Here is a 19,836-nt window from a genome sequence, read left to right as displayed (position 1 = left end):
CGCACACAGGGTGCACACATGCTCTTGCAGCACACAGGTACACACATACCCTTGCACAAATTGTGCACACAGGCACTACATGCTCAGCTCACACACACAAGTACCGAGAGGCATTCTGTCTATAGCTATCATTCTTCCTACTGTTTTAAAAGTAACACAGAAAATTTTACTTTCAATCTCTAAATCTGCTTCTAGACCAATGTTGTCTTATCTTTTCTAGTCCTTGGACATGGCTCAAGAAATCAAGGAGGCTTCTATGTAGACTTCCTCTTCTGGCCCTGAAGTCTGTGGGCTTCTCAGCAAGGACCTGTGACAGCCCTCTACAAGCTGTGTCTGGCCCTGCAAGGTCCATGCCCTACTCTGGCAAGGGTAGTCCACGGTGGAGCTCCACACAACAGGCTCCTTCCTGTGAGGACCTCACTGTGGGAAATTGGGCTTTAATGGTTTGGGGATTTTGCTTCACAGATGGAACTTGTATCCCTTGAGACAGGTGGTATGAGAATTCTAACATTGTGGACATAAATGCACAGCATTCTTCCATGAGGGGAATGTACAGCACCCTTAAGGCAGCCTCAGCATGGCCCTGCCACTGTAGGAAGGTTTACTCCACCTGTCAATTCTGGGGTTGTGGCAGGGCCAAAGGAAATAGAGAGGAACCCAGCCTCTTCCTGCTTGTTGCATAAGTACCAGGTACCCCATGCTACCATTTTCACTCCTGAAAGGTGGCTGGCTCCTCTTCCCATACTCACACTCCTGCCCTGTGAGCATCACTCTCTTCCTGTACTCGAAGCCTGCGTGGGCCCAGTGTGACAGTAGCTGACACTCATGAGAGCCACTCTGAGAGACTGCAGAATCAACTGTCCTGACCAATGTCAAACTAATGAAGAAACCAAGGGACAGAGAGATAAGAGAACTTACCTAAGGCCTTATAGCTATTGAGTTATGAAGCAGTCTCAATTTAATCACTGAGCTGTAAGTCTGTCACATCTGAGGCCAGGCTGACCTAGTGGATAACACTTTGTTGGTTCCAAGGGTGTGAGAGAAGGAAAACCCAGGATCTGGTGCTGCTCTCAGGTAATACACTTAAATGAAAATGCTCAATAGTGAGGCTCCTGGGATAGCAATGTCCCTCCTGCTTTGCAGTGTTCCCATCCCTCCCCAGTCTTGGCTGCAGTTTCATTAGAAACTATTTAACTTTAGCACTTCATGACACTGGGAGTGCAAGCCACACACTCTGGTGCCCTAACCTGTCACAGACACCCCCCACCCCCGCCAACTGCTGGCCCTGCCACCAAGGTACCTCAAGGCCCTTACAGGCTGACCTTACTGTGTCAGGGGCTCGGGTTCACATGCTACCCATATGGGTGTGTGGGGAATAGAGATTTGGATTCCAGAGCTGGTGTTTCATCCAACCAGGACGTTTTTTTGTTATTCAGAACTGAGGAGCTAAAATGACAGTATTTCTGAGGCCTGGGCACTTCCTCATGCCATCCCTTCTGGAAATTCCTGTCTTCAGCATCAAAAGTCAGTGGCTTAGAATTCCATCAGCTTGGGCCCAACATGTCCTTCCAAGGCACGAACAGCACCAGAGACCCTCCGCCTCTTCTAGTCCTTAGTTTGCCAGAGAAAGAACTGCTGTCTCCCACCTTCTTCCCTTGAACTTTTGCCATGTAGGAGAATGAAAGGAAACAAGGGTTCCCAACTTACTGCAGAGATGTAGGGCAGATGTAGGAGGCCTTGGTCATTACCCTTGGTCATCATCTGGCTGGGCAGAACATGTGATAGGCTGCAGGAAGCTCAGTGAAGAACACCTCCTCAGCTTCCCTACATTCATGGGGGCAGGGTAAACCTGCCATGCCTCCCAAACACTTGACAGCTTCAGGTGTGAGTGCAGGATGCAGGAGGACCAGAATATGGATACCACCTGGCTCTGCCCTGCTTGGCAGGCTGCCTAACCCTCTCAGGCTGGAGGCAGAGGACCCGTTCTGGGCTCTCCACGTATTGTCCCCACCCCAGAGCTGGCTCTGCAGCCTGGCTGTGATTCAGCCTGTATTTATAAGACACTGCAGTGGTTACAGAGAACACAACCGTAATTGAAACAACCGAAAATAACTGTTGGCAGAAAAGCCCATACTTAGGGCAGCCTTCCTCCAGTAATTCTCAGGGCTTTGCAAAGCCACCAGTTCAACTGTCGTTGTCTTTCTTTTCTGCAGTCTCTTGAGAAGAGAAGAAGCCCCACAGAGGGCCAGTAGACAGACGCCAATGAGATCCTGATGGGATATGCTGACAGGCCCTGCCCCAACCTCAGCTGTGGGGCTGGATCTTCAAATAATAAGGCGAGTTCAAGGCAAACATGGCAGCAGGCCCTTCTCCACAGAGGACACTGGCAGAGTGTGTTTGGTGATTCGGGAGCTTGGGAGGAAATGCCAGTGGGCAGAACACCATTTCCTCTGAGCCTGCAAGAGGACTGCTAACTTCAGTGGCTCCACCAATGCCATGTCAGAAACCCATGTGGCATGAAGGTCACCCTTAACTCCCCTCCCTACTAGCTCACAGAACCCTAGAGAGATGGTTTCAAGTATGCCTCCTGTAGGCCCCTCAGTCCCAGGCTCTTCCCTCATCTCCCACCAGACTCAACTTCTTTTAGGAGGAAGCAGAACTACTGAGACAAAACCTCTGAAATACTGCTGAGAGAAACATTTTTAAATCACTGGATTGAGATATCACAGTACATGGTTTATCTACCACAGACGTCACTCGCTTGAAGTGTAGAATTCAGTGGCTTTCAGTGTATTCAGAGATGTGCAGCAGCCACCACAGTCTAATACCAGAGCGTTTTCATCACCCTGAAAAGAAACCTCAAACCCACAGGCGTCCATCCCCATCCTCAGCTCACTACCCCAGGCTGGGACTTTCCCTTGGTTTAGGGGTTGTTCCAGAGTCTATGCAAATATGGGTCATTATGAATGTGGATCTCTGTTCCATTCTTTTGTTAAAAGAGTAGTGAAGACCCTGGATTTTAAGAACCAACAAGTTGTCTTCCAGCTGTTCCAAAGAAGCCGTCGTACATTATGATAATTTAGACCCAGGTATGTGAATCTGTGGGATAGAGGGTCCTAAATGGCAGCCTCCAGGAGTGGACAAACTCTTGTAGGGCTGGGCATGACTGTATGTCTGTGTCCCACCCAAATTTCATCACCAAAGGGTACTAGCAGCCCAAAGACACTTGGTCCAATGAAATTCTAGACTGCATTCTTGATTTGCACATGCAACTAGATTCTACAACTGAGCACATGGAGAGCCATGACACCTACATTTATAACTCCAAACCTGACAGCAGGCTCTTCTCCACAGAGGACACTGGAGAGGAATGAGGGCTTCAAAAGTAGACTTGGATGTGATCTTGGCCCATTGTCTGAGACCATGTGGTTTTGGGAAGTCCCATGGATTCTCTGGGACTAAGTTTTTGTCCTCTGTAAAGGGGGTAATGCCCCCTTGTCAAAGTAGCTGTAAGTGGGGAGACCTTGGACTTGAGGAGAGGGTTGGTCAGGTAGGCACTGCTGAAAGTGTGCCCGTGGGGAAGGTGTCCTGGTTCCTCAGTGAGACCACAAGCCCTTGGAACTCCTTTGAGTCTCAGAAATACAATAAAATCATCAACCATGTGTGAGACAGAGCTTGTTAATCCCTGCCTGCAACAACAGACCCCATGAGACATGCAGGACTTCCACAGCGTCCCCACTTACAGTCCTCTAGCACATCCTGGAGGCTTTTACCTCACCTGTCTCACACTTCAAGACAATCACAGCAGCAGTAGGCATGAGAATTAATTGGCTATGTAACACCATTTGGACAAGGACTTAACCACTAGCAAAGGGTAAAGTGCACATAGTGTTAATTTCAGAATTGCATGGCCATAGGCAGGAAGATCTGTGAAGGCTATTCCAAGGGTTTTGTTGGCAAATCCAGAAAGTCCAGAACCCTAAATACATCTATTAACTCCTCATATCAAATTGGCCACCTCCCTACTGGACACCTGACTATTGCTGGGGCCTGTTTGAACTGTGTGAGGTGATGCATCTCCACCATCTTCCTGGAAGCCAGTGTACACGCAGGGCCACATGCACTTCGTGACAAGCCCAGGCAGAAACTCCTATAAAACCATTGGACTTGGATGACAGAATGCTGTCCTTGCCTGACGCTGCTGCTATACCATTTCTGCGAGCAGGCTGCACCCCCAAAACCCTTGTCCGTGGTGAGCCTCTTTCCTTGTCATTCATTTGTTGACAGGGGTTCCACTGACTGCTATAAACCTGAACAAACTTTTTACAGTTTGCTTTCCTTCCCCCTTATGTAGTTCTCTGGGCTTTGAAGATTGTCTGTCCTGGGAAAGAGGAAAGAAGCCATTACTAAAACACCAGATTCCCACACAGCAGCTCGTAGCTGGCAACCTCCATGTGAGTTCCTGAGATACTAAGACACAGATGTAAAGTTTCTGCTAGAGATGACAGAGTAAAGGGAGCTCAGTCACAAGAGTCCTACTGGCTCTTTGATCTGTTCTTAAGTAATCTGCTTGAAAAGTACTTAACCTATTTATGTTTTGGTTTATAGGAAAACTAAGTCTACAAATGCATGACATGAAAACATTTCTCAGAGACTCAGTGCAGGCTGTCCATGCCTGGCTAGGTCAGTTCTCTCCCTGTAAACAAGGGAGCTGGACTGGATGACCTTTAACCTCCTGGCACATTCACAGTTCTATGATTCTGACCAACAGAAGACTAGATGATGTCTATTAACTAAATGTGCTAGGCATGGACACCCCAGTCTCCTAAGCCTGAATATAAAAATTGTCAGCGGTATGTAACTGCACCCTGATGATGGTCCAGAACACCAGACACATGCATCTTCACATCTCCTTCAATGTGAAAGGCCAGTATAGCCACATAAATTGTTCTATACAGTCTTTAGGATTTATGAAAGAGTCTTGGAAGTGTTGAGGTCACAGGGTGAACACAGTGTATCCTGCAGGACACACCACACAAGGGGCTCTTTGCTCATTCCTGAAAGTACGGGGTCAACACATACTCTCTGAACCTGCCCTCCCCACAGAGGCCAGTGGGAGGGTCCTGGTCCCGGCCCCAGCTGCCCCACCCTGGAAGGACTCATCCTGAGACTCTGCGCTGGGGCTGGGCTCTTCCCTTCCCTCCTACCTGGGAGTGGAAGAGAGCTGCCCAGAGGTAAAGAGTCTGCAGCCCTTTCTAGAATAGGAAGGTCCAGCATTACCAGTTCTGGGCCTTGCTCCCAACAAACGCAGCACTAAGTTCTGCCATCTTGAGAACTCACTTCCCAGACAGGATTTTGTCCTGGTTTGGAAAGGCAGGTGGTAGACTGGGGTGGCTGGCACCCGCATGTTCCAACAAGAGCTGGGAAGTACTCCTAGCACCCCTATGCATGTTGCAAGCCTTAGTCAAATCTCAGAGGTACTTGTTCACCACTTCACTTGTTCCCCAAACTGTTTCCAAGGGCCTGTCTGTCTGCACAGAAGCTGAGGGGTGAGCAGTCCAGGTTAAGACAGTTATAGTCAGTGGGAAAGGTCCCTGGGTCTCGTAGGTACTCAGTGGACCTCAGCAAGGGACAATTACTCCTCAAGTGGTTTACTTTTTGAAAAAGTGTAACCTGACAAGGCCACAGACAGTATTCTAAAGATGCCCCATTAATAAACGTTTTATAGGAATTTGTACCTGGAGGTACCAAAGATTGAAGTGTTCTGGATCTGGGTAGTGGTAATGCCACTGAAATATGTACCTAAAAATGCTATAATGCTATAAAAGTAAATAATATTCATTATTTACACATAGTTAGTATGTGTTAGAGCTAACACTGTCCTTACAGTTTGATAAAGTCAGCACCTCACCCCCTACCCACTTCCACCCATGTGGCTCCAGGTAGGAATGCTGGAGCCTGGCTAGGATGACCACACCCAACATCACAAAAACAATGCTGAAGCAAGCAGCTCCAATTGCAATGGGGGCTCCTGTCCCTAACCTTCCATGTGCACTTGTTAAGTGCAACAGGATGAATGAGGGGGGATGAGCGGCTGGCCAGACACAGGTGGTGACCCTGTGCTGAACCACTTTCCCACAGGGGAGGCGGGAAGTACACAGATAGGGGCAAAACAGGAAGAGAAACTGCTGTGTAAGAGGAAAGTCAAGTCTGGAAAATTACATTTCTGGAAAAGAAGAGTTCACGGTGGAAATTTTTTATCTCCGGACTCCAAATCAGCAGAGGTAAATTATTTCTGCAACAAACTTCTTTACTCTAACACACTAAAACAAGGTCTCCTTGCCTGGGAAAATGATGTGGTCTTCATATGATATGGGTCTTCAGATTCCCTCCAGTTCAGAAGGGAGGGTCCGTCCTTGAGGGGGAAGCCTGGATGCCTGACCCCTCTGCAGGGACTGCAGAAGCTCTGCAGGGTGTCTCCAAGCACATTCCAAGCAATACTAACTGAACGAGCTGTTTACACTGCTTGACTTTCTTGAAACTTCAGTTTCATTATGTGCCAAAGGAGAATAATCACGCAACTTGGTTTGTTGTGAACATCACATAACTTGAAAAGTCCTTGGTTAATAGTAAACACTTAAATAAATATTCTTATGTGTTCTCGGGCAACAGTTCAGAACCCTCAATGTGTCAAGTTATGGAGAGGCTGGGCCATAGCCCTCAACCCCAGGGATCCTGGCTCCCCAGGTGAGCCCAGACTGCCCAGTCCATAACACCTGAACTGGGGCTGGAGGACCCCAGGTTGTGCAAGGGGAACAAGGTCTGATGGCTCTTAAAGTCAGGACAGTCACAGAGGCAAACTCTGGGAGGTGATGGTTGCCAAAAGGACTGAGCTGGGAGTGACATGGATAGGACAGAGAAAGAGGTGAGGCACCTAAGGACCCTGGGGTGGCTCTGAGGGGTCAGGCTTTGCCTGGCTGGAGATACAACCAGAGGATCCTCTGGGGACTGCAATGCTTCTGTTGGGGCTGAGTTGGGTAGCAGGAAGAGGACCAGGCAGCAGACCAGCTCAGCTATGAGTCCCCAGAACACAAAGGAGGGGTGAGGCCAGGCAGAGCTTGGCTAATAGTTGATGGTACTGGAAGACAGGCTGGAATTTGGGAATTAAAGGAGAAAGGAAAATGAAGAAAAAGAAGCAACCAAACACTGTAGAACTGTGAGCCCAACATCAGAAGGGTGAGGTGGCACCAAGGCAATTCCAAGAGAGGATCTGGAAACCGGTGCCTGAGGCAGAGTGTTCCTGGTTGCCTCCTCCCTGATGAGTCCTGACCAGGTCAGATTGCAGGTTGGGCTGTGCATGACCCCGGTTAGACCTCCAACTCCTATCTCTGTGGCTATCCTCTCATCAAGTGGATTCAGCCTTTGGCATTGTAAAGCCTTTAAATGTTGCGGGACACACGGCATGGACAGTGTCTACCTGTCTTCCCCCAGGGGCTGTCTGTGGGGCCAGCATTAGCCCCACAGCTTTAGCCATCTTTCTCCTACAGTCATGTCACCAGAATCACACACCCCTTGGCTTGCAGGTCACTTAGGCAGGCAGCCATGACCTGGCCCTGTATCCCCAGGATGCAGCAGTGCTGGCCCTCCTTGGGAGGACTTGCTCAAGCACCTATTCTACAAATGACCTCTAGACACAGTATCGTAGCAGCCTTGATTTCCTACACAGTCCTTCATGCTCATCGAAACCATGCTGTTCACATGTCACTTACTTAGTGGTCAGTTCCAGGCAGCAGACACTTGTGCTAAGAGACCTGATCTGTTTGTCACAGTACCTAAGAGAGACTAATGATTATCTGCAGAATCAGAAACAAACATCCAGTTTGTACGCCTGAGACAGTCCACCATGGGATGGGACCCCATGTGGCCAGGTGGCCCAGGGTTCCCTTTGCTGTGGGCAGTGTTGCCACAGGCCTGCAGAAAGAACCTGACGACTATGTAAAAACACCCAGCACAGCTTATAATGATGGAAATTGGACAAATCAAGGATCACCATCATGAAAAGGTGATGCTCGCCTTCACACAGCTACAAAAGACAGAAGAGGCAATGCCAAGTCAAAGTAATCTCAGCACAGATCCCACAGCCTGTTTATATAACACTACATCTTGAGACCTGGACTGATTTCACAAATGCTGAGTGTCACCTGGGGTAGAGGATTATTTCCATGTCACCTGAATTTCCTTCACAAATATGCTATCAACAGAAAAGGCTTTAAAAACAAAATAGTTTAAAAAAGTGTTTAATGACAGGATGGGTTTATTACTCACTAGGTTTAGAACACATGGGTTAAGCATGTAAAAGTATACCTAACACCAAGTGTTCACTATTTTCAACCTGTGATCGGCTAGGGTTGCCAGAGAGTGCACCAGTTATGTGTGTTTGCCCCCATAGGCTGTAGCTGGGCAAGGACACAGACTACAGCCAGGTGACGCCTGCAGAGTGCTGTGGGCTCCGAGCTGCCACATTCTTTAGTGTGGTGGGGGCCTCTTGCCCTGTGGCTTCTCTTCTCTCAGCCGCATCAGCACATTCTCTCCACGCCCACTCTGGGATAGCCGCAGGCATGTTGTTTCCTCCATGTTCCCACGGTGGGGCAGCAGGAGGCCTTTGCCTTTTTTTTAAATAGAAAAAGGAAAAAGGAAATCTACCAAACACAAAGCTTCTGGGAACCAGTAGCAGTACAGAAGCTCCCATGTCTTGTGGAGGGGCTGCACCAGAGGGTGATACCCTGGCTCCACCCCTGTCCTGTAAGCACAGGTACATAGACAAGGCCAGTTCAGCAAAATGCACCCTAAAAATCTAAGTACCTCTGAGGAATGAGAGTGTAGTGGGGAGCTCTGACAGCTTATTGAGTGCTTCCCACTAAGGAGGGAGCCCTTAACTTAAAAAGCTAAACACAGAAGAGTCCAAGAAAAACACAGTGAGCAGGTTTCATAGCCTAATACTATAAAACTCTGCCAGTGTTGGTAACTAAAGTCTCAACTGTCCCATACATCTTACTTTGAACAACATTCCCTATTACTTTTCCTAGCAACCCACTTAAATGAACTCACAAATACAACTTCACACAACTTCTGATAAATCTCAGAAATTTACAAATGTGTTCTCCTTATGCCCAGAACATATAACAGCCATGTACACAAGTGCAACATGTATGTTTACTATGGAATACTTCCCCGGCCTGAGTGGGGCCTGGAGGCAGGCAAGACCACAGGTAGCTGGTGCTTGAAGGATTTTTATTGATGGACTAGCAAATGTTAGTGTTTGTACTTCCTGTTTATTCTGCTAAAAATAGGAAGACACTCAAGTATCTGTGGCAGCTTTTGGTTTTGTGCTCTCTGGCTAGGACAGCTTCCCAAATGTCCTTACATGCTTAGGAGGACAGGAGGAGAAGGCAGGAGACAGTGAAGTAGGTCCCTAACACTCACTAGGTCTGCAACCTGCTCATCCAAACCCAACTCCAGACTCGCCTATTATGACAGTTCATGCTGGGGCTGCTCTTCTTTCTTACACAGGCAAAGCACTAAGGAAGGCAGAATGGTAGCTGCTCTTTACTCAAGGGAAAGGCTCAGAGCTCTAACAGTTTCCTTGGAAAGACAGAGCAGGAGTCTAGAGAATGTAGAAGAAAGAAGCAGTGGAGAGGTGAGACCAAAGGCCGGATCCTCCCCCCACACCCCTTAGTGGGCAGAAAGGCCACATAGTCCTCAAGAAAATGTTCCCTGACCAGGTCCCAGGAGGACAAAAAGCAGATAATATTTGGGAATGTCTTCTTGGAATCATGTTTTAAAAATATAAAATAAAATATAGGGGGTTACAATGGAAATAAATTATTTTGGAGACAATTATTAGAATATTAAAGGCATGATGCTGTATATGCTTTCTTATTAACACATTTACAATGGATATATCATTATTTATTTTGTTATCATATATTAATAGTACCAGGGATTTCACTGTGATAATTCCATAGATGCATACAGTATACTTTGAACAAGTTTTATCCTCTATTATATTTCTTTAACCCCTCTTCCTCCTCCTCTACTCTTTTTCCAACAGTATTTGGTAGTTTTGTTATGCTAGCTTCACACACACAGACACAAGTGTATTTTGATCCTCTTCACTCCAGTACCTCCTCTGTCACCCTCCCCCTTCTGCTGATTCCCCTAGACAACTGATCTTTTAACCTCATGTCCCCTCCTCCTCTTTCTTCTTCTTCTTTTAGGCCTAGATTCAACATACGATAAAGAACATGCAATATTTGGCTCTTTGAGCTTGGCTTATCTTGCTCAGCACATCCTCCAGTTCAATTCATTTTCCTGCAAATGACATAACTTCATTTTTCTTAATGGCTGTATATATCCATGTGCATATCCATATATATAATTTATTATTTTTTTTAATCCATTCACTGGTGTTGGGCCCCTAGGCTAACTCCACAGCTTAGTAATTGTGAATAGTACTGGTTTTGTATGTTGATTCCTTTAGATATATGCCAAGAGTGATACAGTGGGTCCTAAGGTAAATCTATTTTTAGGTTTTTTTTTTTCATTCTAGGGTTTTAATTCCAAGCTTCAAACTTGCTAGGCAGGTGCTCTACTGCTTGAGCTGTGTCTCCAGCCCTTTTTTCTCTGGGTATTTTGGAGATAGGGTCTCACTTTAGGTGCAGACTGGCCCAAACAGTGCTCCTCCTGTTTTATGTTTCCCTCTCTACCATAGCAGAGAGGACAGGTGTGAGCCACCATGCCCAGCTTTTTTCTGTTGAGATTGGGTCTTGTGAACTTTTTGTTTTTACTTATTTATTTTGCCTGAGCTGTCCTGGAACCATGATCCTCCCCATCTTAGCCTCCCAAGAGCTAGGATTCTAGGTGTGAGCCCTGGTGCCCACTTATTTTTAGTTTCTTAAGGAACCTCCATATTGATTTCCATGGTTGCACCATGTTACAGTCCCATCAACAATAATAAGGGTTCCTTTTTCTTGCATCCTGATCAGCATTTGTTGCCTGTTTTCTTGATGATAATTCTGACTGGGGGTGAGATGGAACCTCAGTGCACTTTTGACTTGCATTTCCTTTATGGCTGAGGATGTTGAATATAACTTCATGCATTTATTAGCCATTTGTACTTCTAGAACTGTCCAATTTATTTGCCAATTTACTAATTGGATTATTTGTTCTTTTGGTGTTTAATTTTTTAACTTTTTGGATATTATGGATATTAGTTTTTTATCTGTTGATAAAAAAACTTACTTTCTCACATTCTGTAGGTTATCTCTTGATTCTGGTAATTGTTTTCTTTGATGTGCAAAAGGTTTTTTTTTTTTTTTTTGAGCTTTTTTGAATTGAAACCCAATTCAATTCAGGGCCTTTACCTTGAGCCACTCCACCAGCCCTTTTTTGGTGATGCGTTTTTTCGAGATAGGGTCTCAAGAACTATTTGCCCAGGCTGGCTTCAAACCACAATCCTCCTGATCCTTGCCTCCTGAGTAGCTAAGATTACAGTTGTGAGGCACCAGAACCCAGCACAGAAGCCTTTTAATTTGATACAACTCCATTTGTCAATTCTTGCTCTTATTTCCTATCAATTGAAGTGTTACTAGAAAATAATTGCCTATATTTTCAAGTATTTTCTCTGTTTTCCAAGCTTCAAAGTTTCAGATATCACATTAAGATCTTTGATTCATTTGGAGTTGATTTTTGTGCACAGTCAGAGATGGGGTCTATCTTCTGAATGTGGACATCCAGTGTTCCCAGCAACATTTGTTGAAGAGGCTGTCTTTTCTCCAATGTATGCCTTTGGCTCCTTTTCAAAAATAATGAGATGATTGTAGTTGTGTGGGTTTATTTTTGTGTCTTCTATTCTGTTCTGTTTCATCAGTCATTGTGTCTGTTTTTACTGATTTTTGTTTTTACTTTTGACAGTACAGAGGTTGAACTCAGGGCTTCGTTTTTGCTAGACAAGTGCTCTACCACTTTAATGACTCTAGCATTCCAACATGGGGCTTTCAACAGGAAATGCACTGAAATCTGTAGATTGCTTTCAGTATATAGTCAGTCCATGAACATGGGGAGTTCTTTCACTTTCTGGCATCTTCTTCAATTTTTTCCTTCATGGTTTAAAATTTTCCATTGTAGAGGTCCTCTACCTCCTTAGCTGTTTCTTTCTAGGTATTTTATTTTATTTTTTTAGATATTGTGAATGGAATTGTTTTCCCAATTTCTTTCTTAGACTGATTATTGTTGGTATACAGAAAAGCTACTTATTTTTGTATGTTAATTTTATATCTTGCTATATTGCTGAAAGTGTTTATCAGGTCTAGGAGTTTTTTGGTGGAATCTTTAGGGTCTTTTAAGTATAGGATCATATCATCTGTAAATAAGATAATCTGATTTCTTCCTTTGCTATTTCAATCCCTTTTCTTTTTCTTGTCTTATTGCTCTGTCTAGGAATTCTAGTACTATATTGAATAAGAGTGGGGAGAATTGACACCTTATCTTGTTTCTGACTTTAGAGGAAATGATTTAAGTTTTTTTCCCATTTGGTATGATGTAGGCTGTAGGTTTGTTATATATAGCTTTTATGATGTTGAGCTTCTATTCCTAGTTTCTTCAAAGCTCTTATCATGACAGGGTGTTGAATTTTGTTAAAGGCTTTTTCTGAAACTATTGAGAATCATGTGATTTTTGTCCTTGATTCTGTTTATGTGCTGTATTATGTTTATTGATTTGTGTATGTTGAACCATCCTTGTGGCACTGAAATCAAACCAACTTGATCATGGTGTATGTTCTTTCTAATGTGTTGTTGAATTTAGTTTGCAGGTATTTTATTGTTGAATTTGGCTGGCAAGTACTTTATTGAGAATATTTGCATCTATGTTCATTAAGGAAATTGGTCTATCACTTTCTTTTTTTGTTATGCCCTTATTAGGTTTTGGTATCAGGATAATACTGGCTTCATAGAATGAGTTTGACAACATTCTTTCCACTTCTGTTTTATGGAATAGTTTGAGGAGCATAAGTATTAGTCTTCTTTAAAGGTCTGGTAGAATTCAGTAATGAATCCATCCCATCCTGGCTGGGCTCTTCCTTGCTGAGAGACTTTTTATTACTGCAACCTCACTGCTTGTTACAGATCTGTTTAAGTGGTTTATATCTTCTAGTTTTTCCAGTTTATTAGAATATAAATTTTTGAAGTATTCCCCAATGATCCTCTAGATTTCTTTGGTATTTGTTGTGATATTTCCTTTTCATATTTAATTTTATTACTTTGGGTCTTTCTTCTCCTTCTGTTTATTAGTTGGCTAAGGGTTTACCAATCTTATATTTTTTCAAAAAGCCAACTTTCTGTTTCATTGATTTTAAAAAAAATTTTAGTCTCCTTTAACATATTATTGTTTTTCTAAGAGCTTTGAGGTGCATCATTAGGCTAGTTGAGGTTTTTTTTTTTTTTTTGGTGTAGATGCTCATAGCTACGAATTTGCCTCTTAGCACCACCTTTGCTGTATATCAGAGGTTCTAATAAGTTGTGCTTTCATTTTCATTAGATTCTAGGAATTTTTAAAATTTACCCTCCCCATTTCTTCAAAGACCCCTGGGTCATTTAACAATGTATTATGCAATCTCCATGTATTTCTTTTGTTATTTATTCCATAGAATAAAACTGACAGAATAACAGGAGGTTATTTCAATTATCTCATATTTGTTAAGACTTGCTTTATGTCCTAAAATATGATCTATTTTGGAAAAAGTTCCATGGGCTGATGAAAGCTGATGAAAAGTGTATTATGCAGCTGCTGGATGAAATATCCTATAGATGTCTGTTATGTCCATTTGGTCTGTATCGTTGTTTGATTTATTTAGTTTCATTGTTTTTCTTTTTTGTCTAGATGAGCTATCTATTGGTGAGAGCTGGGAACAGTAGGAGACTGAAGTCTCCTACTATTATTGTGGTGGGGTCTATCTGTGCTTATATGTCCAGTAGTGTTTGTTTAATGAAATTGGGGTGCACCATTTGGTATGTATATGCTAATGATTGTTAGCTCCTCTTGATGTATTGTTCCCTTCTTTGTCTCTTCTAATTCCAGTTTGAAGTCTTTTTTTAAATCAAATATGAATATAGGCACTCCTGACTACTTTTGGGGTCTGTTTGCTTGGAAAATCTTTTTCATTCTTTCACCTTAAGCCAATATTTGTCTTTGTCAGTGAGATGCATTTTTTGCATGCAACAAATGGTTGATCAGGTCTTACTTTTTAATCCAATCTGCCTATGTATGTCTTTTAATTTGAGAATTGAGATCATTAACATTCAGTGTTAATATTGAAAGGGATGTGGCATTTCCTGTCATTGTGTTGTTTTTGTGATGTCTGCTTCTTTTTCTAACCTATATTTGCTAACCTGCTTGTATAGTGAGATTTATTCTTTCTTGTATTTTCCTGGCTGTACTGATCTTCCTCTTCTGTGTTAGGAATCCCTTCAAGTATCTTCTGTAGAGCTGATTTAGTGGTCATGAATTCCTTTAGTTTTTGTTTATCATAGAAGGTTTTTATTTCTCCTTTAATTATGAAAGATAACTTTGCAGGATATATTAATGTAGATTGACATTTTCTTTCAGGGTTTGTAATATATCATTCTATGTCCTTCTTGTCTTTAGAGTTTCTGTTGCAAAATCTGTTGTTATTTGATTGGTTTATGTGTGATTTGTCACTTTTCTCTCTTGCAGCTTTCAATATTCTTTGTTCTGTATATTTATTGTTTTAACTATAATAGGTTTAGGGGTGTTTCTTTTCTGATCTTGCTGTCTGGTGTTCTGAAAGCCTCTTGTACCCGGATGACCCTCTCTCAAGATTGGGGAAGTTTTCTATTATTGTTGACTATGTTTTTTATCCCTTTAGCTTTTGTCTCTTCTCTTTCTTCTAGGTTTGGTCTTCTGATGGTATGCAAGAGGTCTTGCATATTCCATTCATATTTTCTTAGTTTTTGTCTGATTGATCTATTTTCTGTACTTCCCCTGATAATGTATTTTCAACTTGTTCCACCAAGGCTTTCAACTGAGTGTTTTTATTTGAGTTATTGAGCTTTATCATTTCTAGGATTTCAATTTGATTTTTTTCAAGGTTTTTGTATCTTTATGAATTCCTCTTTCATATCCTGTATTGTCTTCCTTACTTCTTCAGCTGTTTATTTGTATCCTCTTTGAATTCATTCAGGTGCATATATACCTCTTCAATTTCATTGATTATTTTAGCATTGTTCTGAGTTTGTTGTTTGAAATTTCATCCCCTTCACTATTGTTCAAATCTTCTATTGTAGAATTGTTAACTTTGGGAGTAGACACTTTGTCTTGTTTTTTTCATATTACTTGTGTTTGTACATTGAGATTTACGTATCTGAGGTCAAGTTGTTGGTTGGAAGCTTTAATTGCCTGTAGTCTTTCAGCTGAAATAGTCTCAGTCTCAGGCAGGAAAGTGTAGTGGCTGGGTGAGTTGTTATTTATCACCACTGGGCTGGAGGTTGTGGCTCAGTAGTCAAGCATTCACCCACATACTCAGGGCTTGGGCCTGATTCTCAGCACTGCTCAGATCAGGACAGATTAATTGGAGTCTCTTGTAGAAGGGTCAGTTTTCCACTTCTGGGCTGCTTTTACTATTGAGGCTTCCCCTCTTTGTGTACTGAGAGCTGCTGCTGTATGCAGGGAGCTTTACAGCCTATACGCTGGGCAAGTTCCCATATGTTCCACCCCCAACTCTGGTTTGTGTCCCAAGGGCAGTAAGTGTCCAAGTCATGGGGTGACCCTGAATGTGTCAGAGACTGGAGGAGATCAAACAGAGCACTGAATTATGCACTAGCTGGGGGAGAACTAAGAGACCTAGTCTCGGTCTTGCTGGTCTCAATGTTTACAGACCCTGTTCAGCAGTTCACCTTCTTGTGGGGAGAAGGAAGTTTCATGACATAAAGGTCTTGACTCTTGGCTCTCAGTCCTGACTGTTGGCAAGCAAAACACATGCCAAAATGCAGTTGCCAAAGGTAAGTCTCAGTTCTTTCAGACCCTGCTTGACAATTTACCTCCACATATGTGTCATTATTTAAAAATAATAATTCGTACATAATATTTAGATATCTGGATGTAAGTCTCTCATGATATGAAAATAGCTGTGATTTCTACTCATGACAAAGTACCAGGTGCAGAAAATACTGCTGGGCTCTGTAGCTGTGTTACTGCTGAGGATGAAAGAGGCATGTCTCCCACCTAACCTGGGGCATAGCTCATACCTGGGCATGGCTCACACCTGGGGCACAGCTCATACCTGGGCATTGCTCACACCAGGTCTGGCAAAAACATACAGGAAGTTTCCTACCACCAGGGGAAGAGATTATTTTTTAAAATATTTTAAACAAATATGTTAGTTAAAAAGTCAAAGCATTCACACATGGTAAGGATGGCTGAATTCTGGAAATAAAGGCTGGAAGCATGCCTGGAACCCATGTTAGGTGTTAACATCAGAAGAGTGCTTTGAATCCACTACCAGCAGCCAGCCCTGGTACCATGTTATTCTCTTTAACAGCTTTAATGACACACAGCTTATCTGAAGTCAACCATTAAAATGCATGGTTTCATATTTACAGAGAGATCTTTAGTTCTAGAATATCTCTATCACCTCCAAAAGACATCTTACTCCTTCCAGCACTCCTGTTCCTCACCATGGCAGCTGTAAACCAATGTTTTGTGTCCATGAATTTGCTCATCCTAGACTTTTCACATACAGTTGACTATTCAGGATTCTTAGAAGTTTCTGCAAACACTGAATTAGTGAATACAGAGTCATGGCTCTTGGGGAAAGACATGGTCAGTTTAATGTGAGGTTCTGGCCACAAAATTTTCAAAAACCAGTTGATACATCACCTTGTTTTCCAGGTGTCTGGTTAAAGACACCTTATTTAAAATGTACTGTTGACCTCATAGCCAGCATGCCTGAATGAAGCTTCTCCAACACATGAATCTCCACAAGGCATGTCACAGCTTCCTGTGCTGAGAACCCTAGGCAGCACTTCAGCCCTAAGTTTGGGGTCACTTTAAACAGCAAAATCACCAATGAGAAGCAAAGAATCAAAACAAACAAAAACCAAAAAACAAACCAAAACACGTGAAAACAGGACACTGAACAGGATGTGATGAGGATGCTGGTTTGCTGTAGGAACTAGACACAACACAGAACCTCATTGTGTTTCATCTCAGCTGGGAAAGTACATATCAGATGACTCAAGTTTTCTACCACTCTGTGCATGTCCTCAAATGACCACAAAACCAGTGCATGGTTTTGAATTATGGGGGTTCCAAGTAAAATTTAGCAAATAGACAAACTTGCAAATACAGATCCCTTGAATAATGAGGGCCCTGATAAGTGGCATTCTGTGTCTGGCTTAGTTCCCTTGGCATAGTCTTTTTGAGTTCATCTTTACCATAGCATGTGTCAGCACTTTGTTCCTTCTTATGGCTGGGTAATATTCCCTTGATGAACATATGCACTCTGTTACCCAGCTGGTGGACACTCGGGTTGTGTTAGTGAATAGTGCTGCTGTGCACACTTGAAAGATCTTTGAATGGACCCATGATGTCAACATGCTACGATTCTGGTGGAGTTTAATATCTACACTTTCATGGGATGCTGGCCCATCATTTTACTGTCATGTCCTTGTGCCACTTACAATAAGTAGTAGATTAAATTTTCTAAATGTAGTTGTGGGTTTATTTCAACATTAGGAAGAATGCTGAATTTTCCTTTGTGATAGTAATACAGTTTCCTCTTAAAATCTGTGTCAGTGTAGAAAGCTACCAAGGACACAATGGGTGAGGCTGTGATGACATCATGAGGATGGCCTTACTAGACAGATGCCATGGAGAGATGATGGACTAAGTATCAACCCTGGGGGCCTCAGGACCCCAATCACAGGGGGTCTTCATCAGTGAGTCCTGCATGTAAGAGTGTTCAGTTGCCCATAGGCATATAAGTACCCTACTCTCCTCCAAGCACATCAACTCCAGTCAGAACCCCATGAGAAGAAGACTCTGAGATTCCCTTGTAACATGATCAGGGGCCAAGACAGTGTGTATCCAACAGCCAAGGGCTTGTGGACATGGGACCTCACAACAACTCAGGAGGCAGGCACTGCCCCCTCCCTCACAGAGAGGTCTGATCTCAGGTGACAGAGAAAGGCAGGGCTATTGGCAACAGGATCATGCTGAAAACACCAGAGACTCAGAAACTCTACAACAACCTGGGAAATGTCAGGCTTTTACTCCAAGGATGGAGAAAGAAGGACCAATAGGTAATACAGACAGGGTGCAGGGTGCCAGCCTGCTAGCTAGAAGAGGCAAAACCATCTGAGCTATGTGGGAGGTTGATGCATTCCCACCTGCAACACATAGACCTGAGGTCCTTGTCTCACCTCAGCTTCAGTGACTCCATAGTTAGTGGCTGTGCCTCCCTCTGGCTAGCTTTGTTGAGACTTCAGCCCCCACCTCGACAGACAGAGTGGAAAAAGACTGATGGGCTCCGCATCACAGGGGACAATGAGCAGAGAACAGAGGGGATGCTGCTGAGCTGCAGGAACTACAGTAAGTTCTCAGTCCCCACAGTCCCCCAGCTGCTGTTGGGAAGGGACAGCAGTATGGGCCTCTCAGCACTATCAGCAGGACACACAGCCTTGGCCAGAACACAGATGCAGAGCACTCTGATCTTGTGCCAGAGATCTGGCCTGAAGTGAAGTCAGGGGTCTCCCATTCCCCATTACCACAAGCAAGAATAACAGGAGCTAATATTACAAAGCACAGACTGGAACTTTGAATGCTGCTCAGCATATCACATCATTTACTTGATGGGTAATATCACTGGCACCCCCATTTCGCAAATGAGGACACTTATATGCAGGACGTAGAGGACCTGGCATACATGTGTGAACCCCACAGTTAGCTTCCACACCTTGGCTTTGCTGCCCTCTCAGTCAGCATTCTACTGTCCCTTCCTCTGGTTTCTGCACAGGTTCCCCTCCACAATCCTGTCCCCAAGTCTGCCCCTCCTTAGAGACACCTATGGTAAAACCCGTAACAGTACACGGTGCTTTATAAGTGTCACCATTGGCTGCTCTGCTCTGAGGCACTCAGCATGCGTTGTGCACATAGTAGGTCCTCCCCAGGATGGCCAACCCTTTCCAAACAAGCATGCACTGTGGCATAGTGGGTCCATTGTAAGGAGGGATAATCATTACACAAATCAATTACAAAAATGCCATTTTTCTAATTTCAAGCCTCTCATGTAGTCATTCTTTTCTTCAGCATATTATTTTGAAACAACAAGGTTCATCCACGTTTTGAGATAAAAAAAAAATCTGAAATGCACTTCTGAGTTGTGATCAGCATGAGGTCCCACAGCAATTCCACAACCAGCCCCTGGCCCCCTTTCAACCGTTGATCTATGTTAGTAATTTATTTTCACACAAAATGATGTTGTGATTACCTACAGCAAAGCTAGACTCTCAAGGATAAATGTTAATCAAAGTGATAATTTAAAGCTAACATTTTTCCCAGTCCTAAAAAGATGTGGAAAATACATACTAAGGACCACAAATTTTATTCTTATGGCACTGTGATTGCCCTCCTCACTACTGAATTCACTTGCTGCTGGTTAAAATACTGACAGCACCAGTATTATTATTTTTTCTCAGTATTTAAAAGGCAGAAATCAATATTATTTAAGGTAGAAAATACAGTGTAGGGATTTTTAAGACT

The 19,836-nt window shown here is 43.4% G+C and overlaps 1 protein-coding gene across 1 annotated transcript in view; it reads right to left on the bottom strand.

Annotated features, from left to right (window-relative positions):
- Pard6g (par-6 family cell polarity regulator gamma) overlaps nucleotides 1-19,836 on the bottom strand; it is a 66,459-nt gene that overhangs the window by 22,682 nt on the left and 23,941 nt on the right. The window lies entirely within an intron of this gene.

This window comes from Castor canadensis, chromosome 4, assembly GCF_047511655.1.
Source record: "Castor canadensis chromosome 4, mCasCan1.hap1v2, whole genome shotgun sequence".
NCBI lineage: Eukaryota > Metazoa > Chordata > Mammalia > Rodentia > Castoridae > Castor > Castor canadensis.
This window is presented reverse-complemented; position numbering and strand designations above follow the sequence as displayed.